The sequence below is a fragment of the Cyprinodon tularosa genome, unplaced genomic scaffold (genome assembly GCF_016077235.1).
Source record: "Cyprinodon tularosa strain WSP-4 unplaced genomic scaffold, ASM1607723v1 ctg495, whole genome shotgun sequence".
NCBI lineage: Eukaryota > Metazoa > Chordata > Actinopteri > Cyprinodontiformes > Cyprinodontidae > Cyprinodon > Cyprinodon tularosa.
In genome coordinates this window covers 212,812-228,351 of record NW_024039224.1, presented here as the reverse complement: position 1 = coordinate 228,351, position 15,540 = coordinate 212,812, and the positions used below count along the sequence as shown (strand labels likewise).

The 15,540-nt window shown below is 37.5% G+C and overlaps 1 protein-coding gene across 4 annotated transcripts in view; it reads right to left on the bottom strand.

Annotated features, from left to right (window-relative positions):
- sdk2a (sidekick cell adhesion molecule 2a) overlaps positions 1 to 15,540 on the bottom strand; it is a 123,486-nt gene that overhangs the window by 66,252 nt on the left and 41,694 nt on the right. Inside the window, exon 1 of one of the 4 annotated variants that reach the window (XM_038302605.1) lies at positions 5,630 to 5,651. The exons of the other annotated variants lie outside the window; for them this stretch is intronic. The gene's annotated coding sequence lies outside the window, so the exon portion shown is untranslated. Of the gene's footprint in view, positions 1 to 5,629; positions 5,652 to 15,540 lie in introns of those variants that run through there. 4 annotated transcript variants of the gene reach the window in all.

Here is a 15,540-nt window from a genome sequence, read left to right as displayed (position 1 = left end):
GCGTATCACTGAAGAAGGACAGAAATACTCCAGGAATCACTCAAGGAGGCAGTCTAACCCAGCAGGCAGACAAAGATCCAAATCCCCCAGAATTATTTAATTGTGCTATTTGGCCGCTCTAACATGTATTCACAACACATTCCTCACCTGAATAATTGGACAAAGTAACAGCATCTATGTGAGAAGCTCACAGCGTGGATAAACATTAGAAAAAGAATTTTTATTCAGAGATTCTAATTGTTTGACTCTCTTCACATGATCCTTTAAGATGCTTTAGAGCAAGAAACATGACTTGTTAAAAGTGGCTGAGCATAATAACGCCCTATGTGAATATCATAAAATTATGCATGCTGAGAGTGAAAATACTGAATAATGATTAGATGCTAATGCTGACAGACCACATAAGAAGATGAAAGATGTGTATTTCTCCTATCCCTCTCTGATTAGGTAAGTACTCAATTTAAGATAACAAAATGGAATATTTCTCCTTTAAATTTGATTATATACTTGTTATACGCCCACAATCAAATTCTCTGTATACTTTACCCCCATCTCTCTTTTTAAGAAGCCTGTCATCTGTTCATCTCATTATTACCAAAAGTAGCCTATATTTCAACATGTAAGTATTGCGTCACTTTGATCGGCAAATATTAAGCTGCCTTGTACAACAACACAGCCAAGTCAATAGTACTCACAGCATGTGTCACATAAATACAGCCTAGACCTCGCTTCAAAGGCACATATAAGTGCAGTTGCTCTATTGTTACATTAATAAAAGCAAGTAGGTATAAAATATTATACCTACTTTTATTATACCCACCTATTAAACTAAGTGTTATTATAGAGATAGATGTTTATTTACCTACTTGTTATAATTTAGCGTAATGAAAACTTTCTGTTTACCTGACTAAATTATTAAATTATGTCTTATTTAAAACTTAAACTGGGCACAAACCATTAATTCATATAAAATATTGTGAAAAAAACTCTGACATAGTTTTAATTCAACGGATGACAAAATATGCATCCTGGGAGGGTCTATGTAAAAAGGCAGAGGAACAACGGAGGCTGAAATAAGGTTTGTGGGTTCAAGACTAGCATCCGATACAAACTTTGTTTTCAATCTAAGAACTAAATAAGTTAAAATGTTCTCTAAGGCTCATTACTGCACTACTGCATAAAAAAATGTGCATTCCACGTCTTTTTTCCTGGTGCGGGGGGGCTCAAAGATACAACCTCATCTTTTGTACAGAATGCTGTCTGATATTTGAGTCTAATGATGTTTTTCTGATTTTGTTCTTAAGGTTAAACTCCAAACATCACGCACAAAGTGAATACACTGATGTTGAATAGGTTATTTTCTCCCTCTTTGGATAATAGGAAAGAGTAAAAAGTTAAATCCACTATGTCTCAGTCAAAGTTGAACTGTAAAGTGCCTTGAGATGACTTGTGTTGTGAATTGGCGCTATATAAATAAACTGAATTTAATTGAAATTGAAAGTTGAGATCATTAACCTTGCACTTCCATTTCATATGCAGAGTAATGTAAGGTAAGCAAAGTATTAAGAACTCCTATCTAAACCTATCTTCACAGCTATTTGAGTCTTTGTACAATGTAATGTATATCCTAGAGATTATTGTAAAACTTACATAAATAAAAATTTAATCACCATGTCCCATCCGGTTAATGTATTCAGAGAGCCCTTTTTTTCCACTTTTCTCCTGCTGTGTTATTGAAATGTTCCCACCACTATTCTAACTAACACACCGTTTCAAAAGAAAAAAAAAAAATCATGCTGGTAATTCTCTGAACTTTCCCCGCCTCTGAGGACCTACAAAGCAGTGGGATTGACTGTATGGCTGCAATCGCACATTTAAATGAGTGTGGACGATCAAGCAGATATGGCATAAAACTACTGGCACCCGAGAAAAAGCATGAGCGATTTGAAGGCTTAATGCGGCCCTCCACACCACATAGAGTTATAGCCTGCGATTTGCATCATAAACGTCTGTTAAATTTCAACATTTGGGGGATGAGTATCACTAAATTAAAACGTAAAGTAGAGCCAAATGCGGGGATGTAGGAGTGAAAAATTCTTTTTTTTTTTTACATTTTTTTTTCTAGTCATGATAGAACCTAATTCCACATTACAGTATTTATAAGCCATACATAAATACACATCAAATGGCTTTTTTTTCCCCCAGACATCGTAATCCCTGGATAATCTTCATCCACACTGTGAGCTGCAATAAATTGGAGACGATTCTCAAACTAACATATTTACATCAGTCCCATTAGTGAGACACTGAGCAGATACTGTTCACAGATTGGCTTCAGCTTTGAAATGCCTTAGGCACTTTAGATTTTTATTGGAAGCACTTTAACTTAGTGTGCAATGGTAAGTAATATGCTTTAATACACATATAATACAGTGGATTATGATTGTGGATATTGTAAGTAATCAATTTGATCTATTATTAGTCTTGTACAGTATTAAGTAAATAACATATTTAAGCTTGAACATTACTCTGGGGATTTTTGAGACAGTACTAGTTTATTGGGATTTGTGTAATGATTTAGATAAAGAAGTGTTCAACTGTGAGGTGAAAGAGACATAACACATGATGTCATATATTTTTTAAGTATAGGAATTGAAAAAAAAATTCTGGCTTGCATCTCTGTATAATGATCATTATTTAAACAACTGACTGTTGACGTTGACTGTTCTTGTTTGCAAATCAGCACGACCTCAGGTAACACCCACAAAGCTGCACAGATAACTTTGAGTGTCAAAGTACTTCAGCTTTTGTAATACATATGCCACCATAGTGCATGGAACATAAATCTGCCACAGAAGTTAAGAAGACATAAGAATAAGGGTGTAAATAATGAACAGAAGAGAGGAAAGAGGCATTTGACTAGACAGAAAACAGAGAAGCAAAGTGCTTGAGTATTACATTCAGAGTAAATTGAATCATTTATGAAAAAGATTGTAAAACACGACAAAACTTTGAAGTCTGCTGTTATTGTCAGTTGTGCCTGATGCATGTTAAGGTGGTGAGGTTTAACTTGACTTGCTTGCACAAACGAGGTAGTTTGCAGCCAGCTAGGCGGATAGGGGGTAGCGAGATGCGGGTGCCGTGGGGGGCAGCATTAAACTTATCTAATCTGGGAGCAGCTATGTGACGCCTTCATCTGGATGGGACCCCCTGTCTGATCAAGAAGTATGTCTTGTACCAAACCAGGCTTCGTCTAGACGGGGCTTCAGTTAGACCTGATGGAGTACATCTTAAATAATCGATTTTCAATTTTTCCTTCTTCTTTTACTATGCTGTCAGCCCTGTGATTTTTTTTTTTTTTTTTTGAGAGGGGTTATTTGTTAGTGCTCAGTAGAAACCACAAAGTAATACCGAGCAGCTCCCAGATAATGAAAGTTGAAGTTGTCTTTGTAAAAACTGCAGCCAAAGAGTTCTATTTTGCTGTGATGGACTGGAAAGTGCTGTGTGTGATGTCCAAAGATTGAAATATTGTTTCATGACAAAATCCCACTGTTTGTTCCATAACAATCCACTCTGCCTTAACTGAAGAGCTGTATTCATTCAGACTACACACAGGTGGATAGTATTTACTAATCAGAGCTTGGGACAATTATCTGCACTGAACTCTATTAAGTCTTAAAGAATAAGTGTGTGCAACACAAAAGCATACAATACCTCTCTGATTTTTCTGTTAAATGTTTGTGGAATGTTGCCTCCAATATAATACACTGAAGAAGTCCTGGATGATATTAAAAAATAAATGGTATCATACTATGTAAGGATTCTCCTGTATTTAAAAAATGTGTTTACTTTGTTTTGTTTTTTCCCACCACTGGTCTTTTATATATTTGCTGGCAGCTTTTTTTTTTTTTTTTACCACCAGGAGTACAAGGCTTCAAATCAAGGCTGTAATCAAACTAAATCACTCTGTTCCACAAATCACACAATATAGGAATAAGACGGTATGACAATGTGGAAAAAGAGCAGAAGAATGTACATCAATTCTGGCCGTGCAAACCGCAGCTCATTAAAATGGAAATAAAAAGGAATATACAAACTTTCACCTTACGTCCTTATCAAAAATAAATGTTTTAAATTGATTCTATTAACACTATAAATACACCAAAATTATTTGGGTTTGAGGAAGTACACTTTTACATTGAAGTAAGGTTCTATTTTGCAACTTGACCTCATGTCTGATGTTAAAAATTAAAATAGCTTTGTTTCCAGTTAACTTTGGAGTTGTTGGTGCACTATACTGTTGGATAAGCAGTTGGGCTGAAGAATTAAAGTATGAAAAGAAATACCTCAGATCTATTCAAATAAATACTTTCTGCTGCAGAAACTGAGTAAGTTGCTAGAATTACAACAGCGACAGAAACTCTCCCTGCTGTTAGCAGATCTCTTAGATTGTTATCGTACTTTGCTACCTAGCAACCCCTCAATCAACTCCATGCTCTGCAGCGCTTCTAGCGGTGAACAATATGACACAGATTGATGCCTGTTAAAGCCATACGGCTGTTTTCTTAGCTCTGCTATGGTGGTATATGGAAAATTTTACTCTATGACAAATTACAACTGATATACTGAGAAGTGAGGGTATCAGTACTTTTGGGAGGCACTGTGTTTTTCTATAAAGTCCCAACCATCTGTACCTTCACTGCATATACATATTGGCTTATTTTTCTGCTAAGAAAGCTTAATCTGCAATAGAGGATGCATACATATAGTTGCATATTTGCATATGTGCTCACATCTCTCCATGTAGATTTTAGGTCTTCATCAGATTAAAGAAACACGCATGCACTCCACAGCCTTCTAACGACAGAGAGATCAAAGCCCAACATGTCCCCAGCTGAATTGAGGGGATCATTAGTGATGGGTCAACAGGTCATCATTAGCCAGCTTGCAACCCTTGTAATCATGCTGACACTGCTCATTGTGTGTGTGCCTGTACCTGTGATCATCAGATGCATCCATATTGCTCTCTGATCTCTCCACAGAGCGTGGGCGGTGCATGGGTCTCTCAGGCGGCCCTATTCTCCGCCGACAAATGCCGCTCTACTGGTAAGAGTTGGCCTCGTGCATTGCACCCCCTGCCTCCATCAACTCACTTTCCATCTATTACGGCCCAACAGGATGATCTTCATGGCTGAAGCTCATTGTAAAACCCTGGCCCCGCTGATTCAATAGGCTCTGGAGGGTTCTGACAATGACCAATTCACTCACGACTATTATTCATCACAAAACCTTTCCAGCGCTCCAATAAAATCCACCACCCACCTTTCCCACTCTGTTTGGTATGCTGTAACAATCCATCACTTCCAAATGTTCAGTAGCGTATACACACAAACACAACCACTCTTTCTCATTCACACACACTCACACCAGATTTTTTTCTTCCAACTCCACTGAATAAACTCTTTCTTACTATTTTGGTGCAGCCCTTTTCCTTCTTTCAGCAGTTTCATATTCATTCTTCCTTTCTCAAAAAACATTTGCTTCTTGCTCCCCACTCCTCCCCACCAATCTAAAACCACAAACTGCTATTTTCTTCTGCCAGGTCTGTCGTTCGTTCTTCCTTTCTCACCTTCAGATGCCACCCATCCGCTGCCTCCATGCCTGACTGCTTTGACAGGCCTGCGATTCAGGTGGGGGGGATTTGATCCCTTCGTGGTGCGCTGCACCAGCAGCGAGGTCCACTCTCAAAACCACCGGACGTAGAGCCCCTGAGCCACCAATTAAAAAGTCATGAAGGCTTTTAGGGGCATGCGGGGTTGCAGTCTCCCTCACTACTCTGGATTGGCTGCCTGAAAATAGCCTTTGTGTTCCTGAGACAACAGAAGAACTTGGAGGGAGGTGGGGAGGTTGCGGGTTAACAGAGCAGCAGCGCAACGCGTGGGCAACGGCTTTTCCCCAGTGCTCTAAAGCAGCCCTCTCCCAGTCCCTAACCTTCCTTAATCTGATAAAAAAAACACCCACTGCTCATGCATGGTTCATGACTGTCCCCTATAAAAAACATTTGTTGTAAATAGACTATTTAATTGTGAGAGACAGCTGCCTAGAATATACATTAACCAGAGATAAAACAAAACTGATGGAAACTAATGTAACCTCCTCCCTATGAAACAGAAAAAAGCACCCCTTTTTCACTGCGTTTTGATTTATGTATACAGAATCTGATGGAAAATGAGGTGTCGGTGTGTTCTTTAAGAAAAATAAATGGACCTATTTAGAACAAATGTGTGTGAGCCAGTGCATCCTCCACCTTGAATGCCTTCCAGCACATAAAAGCAGTAGGTGACCATTTGCATCAAAGAGGCTGCAGCATTCATTCGTATACAACTTTATATCTGTGAAACAAAACCTTGATGGGGTCATTCAGGATTCAAAAACTTAGGTTCCGATCAAAGACTAAAAAAAGGTAAAGGGATAGAATATTACGCTTATGTTGGGTTACAGTATAGTGGAGTTATTATTTGTATATAATAGCTTCCAGACCTTAAGGAGACGGAACATGTTGCAGAGCGGGCGCAGAACAGAAGTCAGAGAGGTGGGATGCACAAAAAAATAGTAAACATATGTGCATTTTCTGGTCTTGTTGTTCAAAATTACCCACCAATGATTGGCTGAACAGGTGAATCAACTGATTGCTATAGCCGGCAGCCTCCACCAATGTGAATGTACCGTAAAAGTCATTTGGCTAAGAGCACAGCACTTTTACTGATTAGCTGATTGAGGGTAGATCACTTCCAATGAGACCTGGGAATCCTGTGAAAGTCTGAAAAATCAATACAATAGCATACATTCCCTGCCTTCACAACATACAAAAGCTCAAACTTTACTGTTTTTGGGTTGTCAAGTTGCAGTCAATGAAGAAGAAGGCTGATGCAGACAGTTGCTTCTTCCAAGTTGTCTTGTAAACATGCTGAGTAAACAATGACAAGGATAACAGTGGTGTTATGGTTTGTTCAGTATTTGCTTGTAACTTTGCATCCGAAAGACATACACATTTCTAGATTAGATTATTTTAGATTACTATATCTAAATGAATCAGGGTGTTTGACCAAGTCTCAGCATTACAGCGGTCTGAGAATTCCTTTAATTTCATAGATATTCAACATAAGAGATGTGATTTCACAGGTAAGAAATGTTAGCTTGCCAAACCTTAAGAGCACCTAACTCAAAAAGTTCCAATTATCTATTTTAGATCTTATCTGTAACTCTAGACCCAACATTACCTTTGTAGTTCTAAGAAGGTGTTTCATTGATGAACATTGGTGCAGGAGAAGGACTTCATATCACATTACCGTCCTCTGAGGATATAACTATACACTGCTATCGTAAATATTATGGTTTTAAAAATGCAAATGTCCAAATTTAACAAACTGTTCTGTAATTCCTTTAAATTACTAAACTGACTCAATTAGAAAATTCACAACTATCTCTTTAGTGTGGTTTTTTAAAAGAAAAATGTATCCCTGACCTTCTGACATTACTTTACTTCTATCAGCAGAAGCCATCATCCATATCATTGTCACACACAGCAGTCAGTCTCTAATGGAATCAATAGAGCCTTCCAAATATTTACAGGACAAGAAAGCCTTAAGGCAATCAATTCCAATCTATAGAACGATAGAGGGTTCTACTGCGGCTGTGTTTCAGGTTAGAAAAATCAATAATGTCAGTTTCTTCAAAGGAGATGGACCATAGAAAAAAACCCAACCTGTGGTGGCATCCTTCAATCTCTCACTGAAAATCTTCTCCTTCCATCCATCATTCTGACCACTGTGATGATTCCTTTTTTCCGAAGTCCGCGTTTGACATCACAGGGTGCAACTCCCCCGTAGGGCGTCAGAAATCGCGGGGAGCACAAGCATCGAGGCAGTGGGAGACAGCTTTTGAAGAAAGAGGCAGCGAGTGGATGTGACAGGCTCTCAAAAAGCCTGCAAGATAACAGCATCTGCCTCTGGAAGTCTTAACAGGTAGAAAGGTAAAAGGAAGAGGGTAAATGGAGGGCTGGGACGGCTTGGCAAATTCTCTGGATGATTGGATGTAAAAAAAAGTATGTTCTTCAGGTTTTGCATACATTTTTTAAGGCAACTTGGAGAGCAGGCTGAGTGACAGAGAGTGAAGCAGGGCAGAGAATGAGAATTAGGGTATATTAAAAACAGATTGCTTCCATTTCTCTCTGGGGGAAGTTTTTTTCATGCATGGGGCTGTAATTCCAAGTTTATGCTCTGTAGTAACTAGCTCGATAAAATACATCAACCTAGCACATAAAAAGTGAATAAAATGGAGTATATAAAATGTGTGAGGGTGGCAGGAAGCCGTAGAAGTGGAGAACACCAGGAGAGATTCTTGATTTATTGATGCATTGATGCCTGGTGGCACACTGACGCATTCAACAACTTCTGATAAATTGGCGATTATTCAGAGTTTTCCTCTGGTGTTCGAATAGCTACCAGGCCTCATGCAGCTCCTGACTTTCTTTTTATTTCCATAAGAAAGAAGCATTTAAAGGAGGATGCAGGAATATTTCTCCCTCACATTACTGTTTTTTGTTTTCATTACAAAAACATTTAGAACTGTTATGATCTCTACCTTTTTCCTTTAGTACAGAGAAGATAAAAGGTATAAACACCATCTTAAAAAGACAAGTTTTTATATTCTCAAAAATTGGAACCAGATCAAAACAGAAGTATCTCAAGAAATTAGTTGAATATTCTGGACAGTTTCTTGTACTTTTAATGAATATTGCTTACAGATAATGACACCCCTACATAGGTTACCTTAATTAATAATTATCGATATCAACTGATATGCAAGGCCTTTATCCTCAAGCCTTTTTTAGCTATGTTGTACACCCCTAAGTAGTCACATATACATCTAACCCGTTAATCTCACAACCCGTATGCGGTACGTATGGAAAGCCTCTACATTTCCAGCCCCATACTGTCACTAACTGACTACTGTTTACCATTAAAACCCTTTTATAGGGCAGTCTAGAACCTTCTAAGGGTCAAAGAACAGCACCTGAGTTTATTTTATGCCTTTCTGGGATCTGCAAAATGTATTTTTCATTTTGTTGATTGTAGTGTGCTGAGGTAAAACATATAACTCATATATATATATATATATATATATATATATATATATATATATATATATATATATATATATATATATATGTCCATCTGTCATTCGCTCTATCTGTCTGTCTTGGCAATGATTGACATCAAGCACTCATGGTTACCTAGATGTGGCAACATTCTGTGGTACTTTCTTTATGGATGTACAAGCTAACCCAGACTAACCCTAACCTTACCAAGAGCAGGGTTGATTGGCAGAGTCATTGTCTATCAAGGCAAATATTCCATGTTCTGGAGTTACTTTTCTACATGTTCCAGTTCAGCACTGATATCAACCTAAGTCTAAAGTAGGGATGGGAATCGAAAACCGGTTCCTGTTAAGAACCGGTTCCGTATTTTCCGATTCCATGGCATCATTTGGCAGCTCGCTGAACGATTCTTTTTTCGATTCCCGCAGCACCAGAGCCTAGAGCGCCGGCTCTGGGGAGCACGACTTACGTCACGTTTTTTACATAAGTTACGCAACTTACGCAAGTTACGCAAGTTGGAAGAACTATTCGAGGAGGAAGACAACGAGCTGCGGTCACTTTGTGAATCAAAGCCCCGTCTTTCCTTAGCCCAGAGGGTAGATCAGGAAATCCAGCTCTGTAAAAGCTTGCCCTCCATCCCTTGCAGGGATAGCGCCACACTGTGTTGGTGGAACAAGCAAGATACGCTGCCCTTGCTATCTGGACTGGCTGAAAACTACCTCTGTGTGCAGGCTTCCTCCACCCCATCTGAGAGGGTGTTCTCCACGGCTGGAGACACCATAAGCCCTGAAAGATCCCGTATCCTTCCAGAAAAGCAGATATGCTCATCTTTCTGCAAAAGAACTGTTAATTTTCCCTACTACTGTTTTATAATTAGTATTTTTTGTTATTTAAAATAGGTTATTATCCCATAATTTGTTATTAGACATTGTTGGTTATTAAGTTTGTTCTTGTATTCATTTTTCATTTAAACACAGATGTTACTCCAGTTTCACATTTCCTGTGGACATCTTGATCTTGTTGAGTTTGTAAGATTGTGCAATAGTTAAGTAAACAAAGTTGATTCTGATAATCAAACTGTTTGTTCTCCTTTTCCCCCGCAATTGGAATCGAAAAAAGAATCGATAAAGAATCGAATCGTTTCATAGAATCGAAAAGGGAATCGGAATCGTGAAAATCTTTTCAATTCCCAACCCTAGTCTAAAGAGAGGTTTTATTACAGTATTGCAGAAAATACATGCTTAATTCAAAAAGACAACTGCTTCAACAGAAAAAAACCCTCAAAGATCTAGAAGAGCTAATCAGAGTCAAAAAGAGAAATGACAGAAAATCTGTGGGGTCACAAATACAAATGGCTGTCGACAAGAGATGCCTACGGGATCAGGTGGACTTGCTGAACTTTTCCAAGATAGAGTACCAGTTCAAGTAAAGGGGTTGAATGCTGATAAGACTCCTACTAAAGAAGATTAAATGCTAAAATCAGAGCAAAAAGCAGTTTAACAAATTATTAGTTCTGGGCAGTGCAAGCTTAGGTTCCCAGGTTGCTGCAGCTTCTTTTATTCACTTCTTCTCATTCAGTTGAATTATACAGGACATGTCACATTAAGAAAGAATGTTTGGATTATTATTTTATCTTTTTCATCATGGTGTTACTTTTTATATTACAAAAAAACAGTGACATTTTAAGAAAGGTGTGTACACATTTTCTCTCTATTGTGTACTTGGAACAACTCTGTGTTAGACAGCCAAACAAAAGCCCTTGGTGGATAGAATTAGCATAAATTGATGACATTGAAACTGTAAGCCCATAAAAACAGTGGTGTCAGAGTGCTGTATAAACAAAATGGAACCACGTTTGGTTGGATATATCACGATGCATACCACTGCCCCAGAGCTAAAAGAAAAATAAAAAATTACCTGGCCGTCTGCTTCCTTTCCTAAAGTACCAGCCTGGCTGTGAGAGCGTTACAGAACAAAAAAATCAGGCTCATCCTTAATCAGCTGTTACACATGGTTTCTATTTTACACTCTATGCATCATACAAATATGAATGCTGCATGGTCCACAGTCTGAAAAATGATTGTATCCTCTTTTAATAGATATTTCACACCACGGCTCTATTAACAGATTTTTTTTTTTTGACGTAGAAATCCATAAAACTGATCAAACTCAAAATGCAACACAGAACTGCCGGCAAATCTATTTGCGAGAGTGAAGTATAGAAGAAAAGACTAGCTGCAAACTTGAGAGTCCACTTAGCATCTGTGGTTCTGGCTGTCAACTTGCAAGAAATGTCAATTACTTTCTCTGCATCTAAAATTTTTATGAAAGCGTCTAGGCTGAATCAAAACTCTCCACCTCGTTGGTTGCCTTGTAAATGTTTTCTCTAAAAGAAAATCAGATTTAATTATTCAAAACGTGTTTTTTTTTCTCTCTTATTGCTGCTTTTGCAGGATTTTTTTTTTCAAATTGTCCACAATACCCTTTCCAATATCAGTATAATTTTATTATTTAAACAAGTATTTTTTTTTTGCTTGATCTGTTGCTTTTTAATGAAAGAGCTGTGATGCATCACAAAGACAACTGTTCATTGACTGACTGAGCAGAAACTGGAGCACAAGAAAATACAACAAACAATTTGGAAAGAAATGTAAAAACAGCGGATGTGATTGAGGCATAATTCATAGCACCCATAGTCTACTTAGAAGTTATATCAATAATCATAAGTAATTGCAATATGATGCTGGTAGCATCAGTTTTAAACAGCTGGGAATATTTTGGTTGACAACATCATGCGAACAAACCATTCCCATAGACCTTCACAGAGAGCTGTGCCTTTCCTAGCAAAGCATCAGATAGGCAGCGAGACAGACAGCTCTGATCTTTACTTCCATAAGCAAGAGAGTTTTAATCCTTTCTGGATCAAAGGCAGCAGAGAGCTTTGCTTTCCTTTCATTAGGAAGGGATAGAAGGCAGCATAGAAGCCCTCCCTCCTCTTCAGGTCTGACCGTCCAGGTTTGATCAATCAATAGCTGCCCACTAACTCAGGCCTAAGTGCCCCAGCTCTAATCACTCTCCTCTGAAAAATGGAAGATGGGGTGGTGGCACCAGACATGCTCTTGCACTGTTTCATTAAAACAGCCTCTGGTCTGAGTATGAGTCAAATTATACTGTGCTTTGTTATGTTCCTTTCCAGCAGTAAATCAGCTGCATGACAACCACAGCCCCAGAATTAAAGTCCCATCGCTCAAAGCATAAGAGTCTGAATGCTGGTGAAAGGACGAAGCAGGGATCAACCCGGCTGACGAAGTGGCTGAGTACAACTGGGCTACTGCCTGGCTTTGCCATTGTTGTTCACTGGAGACGTGTAATCTTCTTAATCACAATCTAAACCTGCAGAACAATTGACCCATTTTCATATGCGCCGTCTTATCTATGAATCCATGCCCATATCTCATTTAGAAGTGTTAGAAATCCCTTTTCAATCTAGGTGATCTGTTCTCACCAGCCTGCCTCCACATTCCTCTAATCCACTCTGATCTTTTCCAATGCATATCAACCAGAGAATGTCATGTTTATGAATTGACGAGCAGAATCTGAGATTTACTGTCCTATTAAAGTTTCTGCATCACTGATTTCTATGAATAGATGAGTATTAAAACAAAGATTAACACTGGACACCCCTGCAAAGTAAGGAATTAGCTTGTTAGAACGGTGGTTTGTTTACTGTCATTGTACCATTTTAGAAAAGACAAGTTAATTTGAGGCTTTCCAAACACTTGCCAAAGCCAGTCAAAACAATCCTTTCCTATGCTTTTCTCCAATCACATAGAGATGTAGGTGAAAGATGAAATATGATGAAAAACCTTTTAAGGAAGTCATTAATTCAGTTTGTGATGTGCCTAAAAAATAAGTTAACAAAAGATATCAAATAGGGTTTTACAAAACGCTGTATTACAGAACAGCTACATGCTACAACCCTGACCATAAACGACCTTCAGGAGGATTAGACCCTATCTAAAGCAGGGCTGAGTAAATATTTCTATTAAACAGTTTACACAGGCTTTTGCAAGCTAAAATTGTTGAGAGTTATCAAAAAGGTAGATTTAATAAATATTTATTAAATTAAATGTTTGTTTAAAACAAAAGTAAAATTGGTTATCAGTTTTTAGAAAAGCATTATCATCTAACTGTAACAAAAGGCAGTAATGAGTAATGTGTTTTTATTTTTTGAGGCGGATGGAGAAGAAAATCAGGTAGCCCACTTGTAAAAGCAAAACACACTGTTTAAGGCAGAAAAAATAAATACATTTTACAACCACAATACCATTGGTAGACGTTTGTTGTAGTTATCTTATGCAGATTTTCTAAAAACATACATATCTGCTCAACCTACCCACTGTTATTGTCCTCATAATATCTCCATGAAAACATTTTATTTGTTGTTGTTTAAGAGTCACAGTGGAGCAGCCAATTTGTCTCATTGACCCTTGAGCTGCAGGCTTTAGAGCAGGGGTGGGCAATCCCAGTTCCTGAGGGCCGGCATCCTGCAACTTTTAGATGAGTCTATTGGTTCAACACACCTGAATCAAGTAATAAGATGATTGAGAACTCACTGCATTCTGAAGAGGTTACTCAGCCATTTGATTCAGTTTATGCTTTGTTTTTTTCATGCTTTAAAAGCATGGCTCTAAAGCATAGGCCTGAAAAAAAACAGTTAAAAAAAAGTAGTTTAAAACAAAAACTGCATGAAAAAGAAAACATTTTGAAAAGTGTTGTCTGGTACTCGTATTCGCCGTCTTGCACTTATCTAGGAATGGTGTGGGCAGCAGCCTTAGCAGATTTCTCTCTCCCCAGACACTCCTCCTAGTGGGCCCAACACCTCCAGCGGAACCATGAGGGAGCGGTGCCAAGAGGACCGGGCAGCAGTCAAAGGCGAAGGCCTCTGCAACCTGATCAATGGACGTGTTTTTTTCTTCCACCTGAAATTGTTATTGCACTTTGTCATATATACTTTTTTTTCTTTTTTATGTCATTCTATGAAACACTATTATTTGCATATAACTTTACAGTAAATCAGATTTTATAATGTTATGTTAGTGGGTTGTAAGTATATCAGGTAATCAATACTTGAGTGACCTTTCAACCGAATACTTTTTTATTCTTACTAGAGTAGTTTCTCTTATGGCTACTTCTTAATTAAAATTTTTTAAAATGCTATAAAGTGGTGCTCCTCTTATTGTAGTACAATTTTCGGGTTTTCTATCCCACCTCCATTAAAATTAAAAACTGCTGCTAACTTTATCAGGAATTAGTTTTTTATAATTTTTTATATCAATACTATAAAAAAATATTATTATTATTACTATAAAAGTTAATATGTTTCATTATCTTTATCACCTCTAGAATTTTTTTCAGCTTTCTGGGACAAATACAGAGGTGATTGGATAATGCAGGATATTTTTTTCTTAGACTTTTGTGTAAATAAGCTGACAGATGACACAGAGGTGCTTTTATTAAAGAAACTCATGCAATGTAAACGAAACAATCAGCCAGAACATTTGGATAAATTATGCATGCCTGGTTTAACTCAAAGAATGCCTCTTCAGCTATTAGGCATGCGGACATTAATCATACTTTGAGTTTGTGTTGCATCAAGTGGCAGAAAAAAAACTATCATGCAAAGTGAAGCAAGAAAAGAATAATATTGCATTAGTAATTTAACTTTTCTTTTTGAATATCTGGTAAACGATTTTTGAGTTGCACAGATGTTTTTTTTATTCAATTCTATAATCAACGGTCCCTTTAACATTAGACTAATGTTATTTCCATAATCCTAATTTACTCAGAATGTGTTATAGGTCCTATTAACTATCTTATTACCTTTAGAAATTAAGAAAAAAAGTCTTATAATGTTATTTTCAAACATCTTAAATCTAAAAACTGCTTTAACATTTCTTTGTATAATGTCAAAGGATCAGAGAGCTATATCTAAATACCATGCATTACTTTTTTGCAATAAATATGAAGAACATATCAACAATAAGATCAATAATACTGTATTCTACGATTTTGTCACTGATACACATGTGGTATTCATGTATTAATTGCAAACTTTTTTAAACTTGGCTGCAAATGATAAGTTAGGACTGTATTTCCTTTGTAAAGTTGGTTTGTACCTTAATGAGTTTGGTTTTATCTCCTGAAAGATTAACTTTGTAGCGTCAGCTGTATTTAAGGACAAGAAAAAGAAGAGATACATTTTCTTTACAAAATCCAATCTGCTCTCCTTTTCTCCCCCCATCCCTTCATCTATTTCTCTATTTCTTCTCAGTAAAATAAGAAAAGATGGGCTTTTTTCAGCATGAACAGCAATGGCA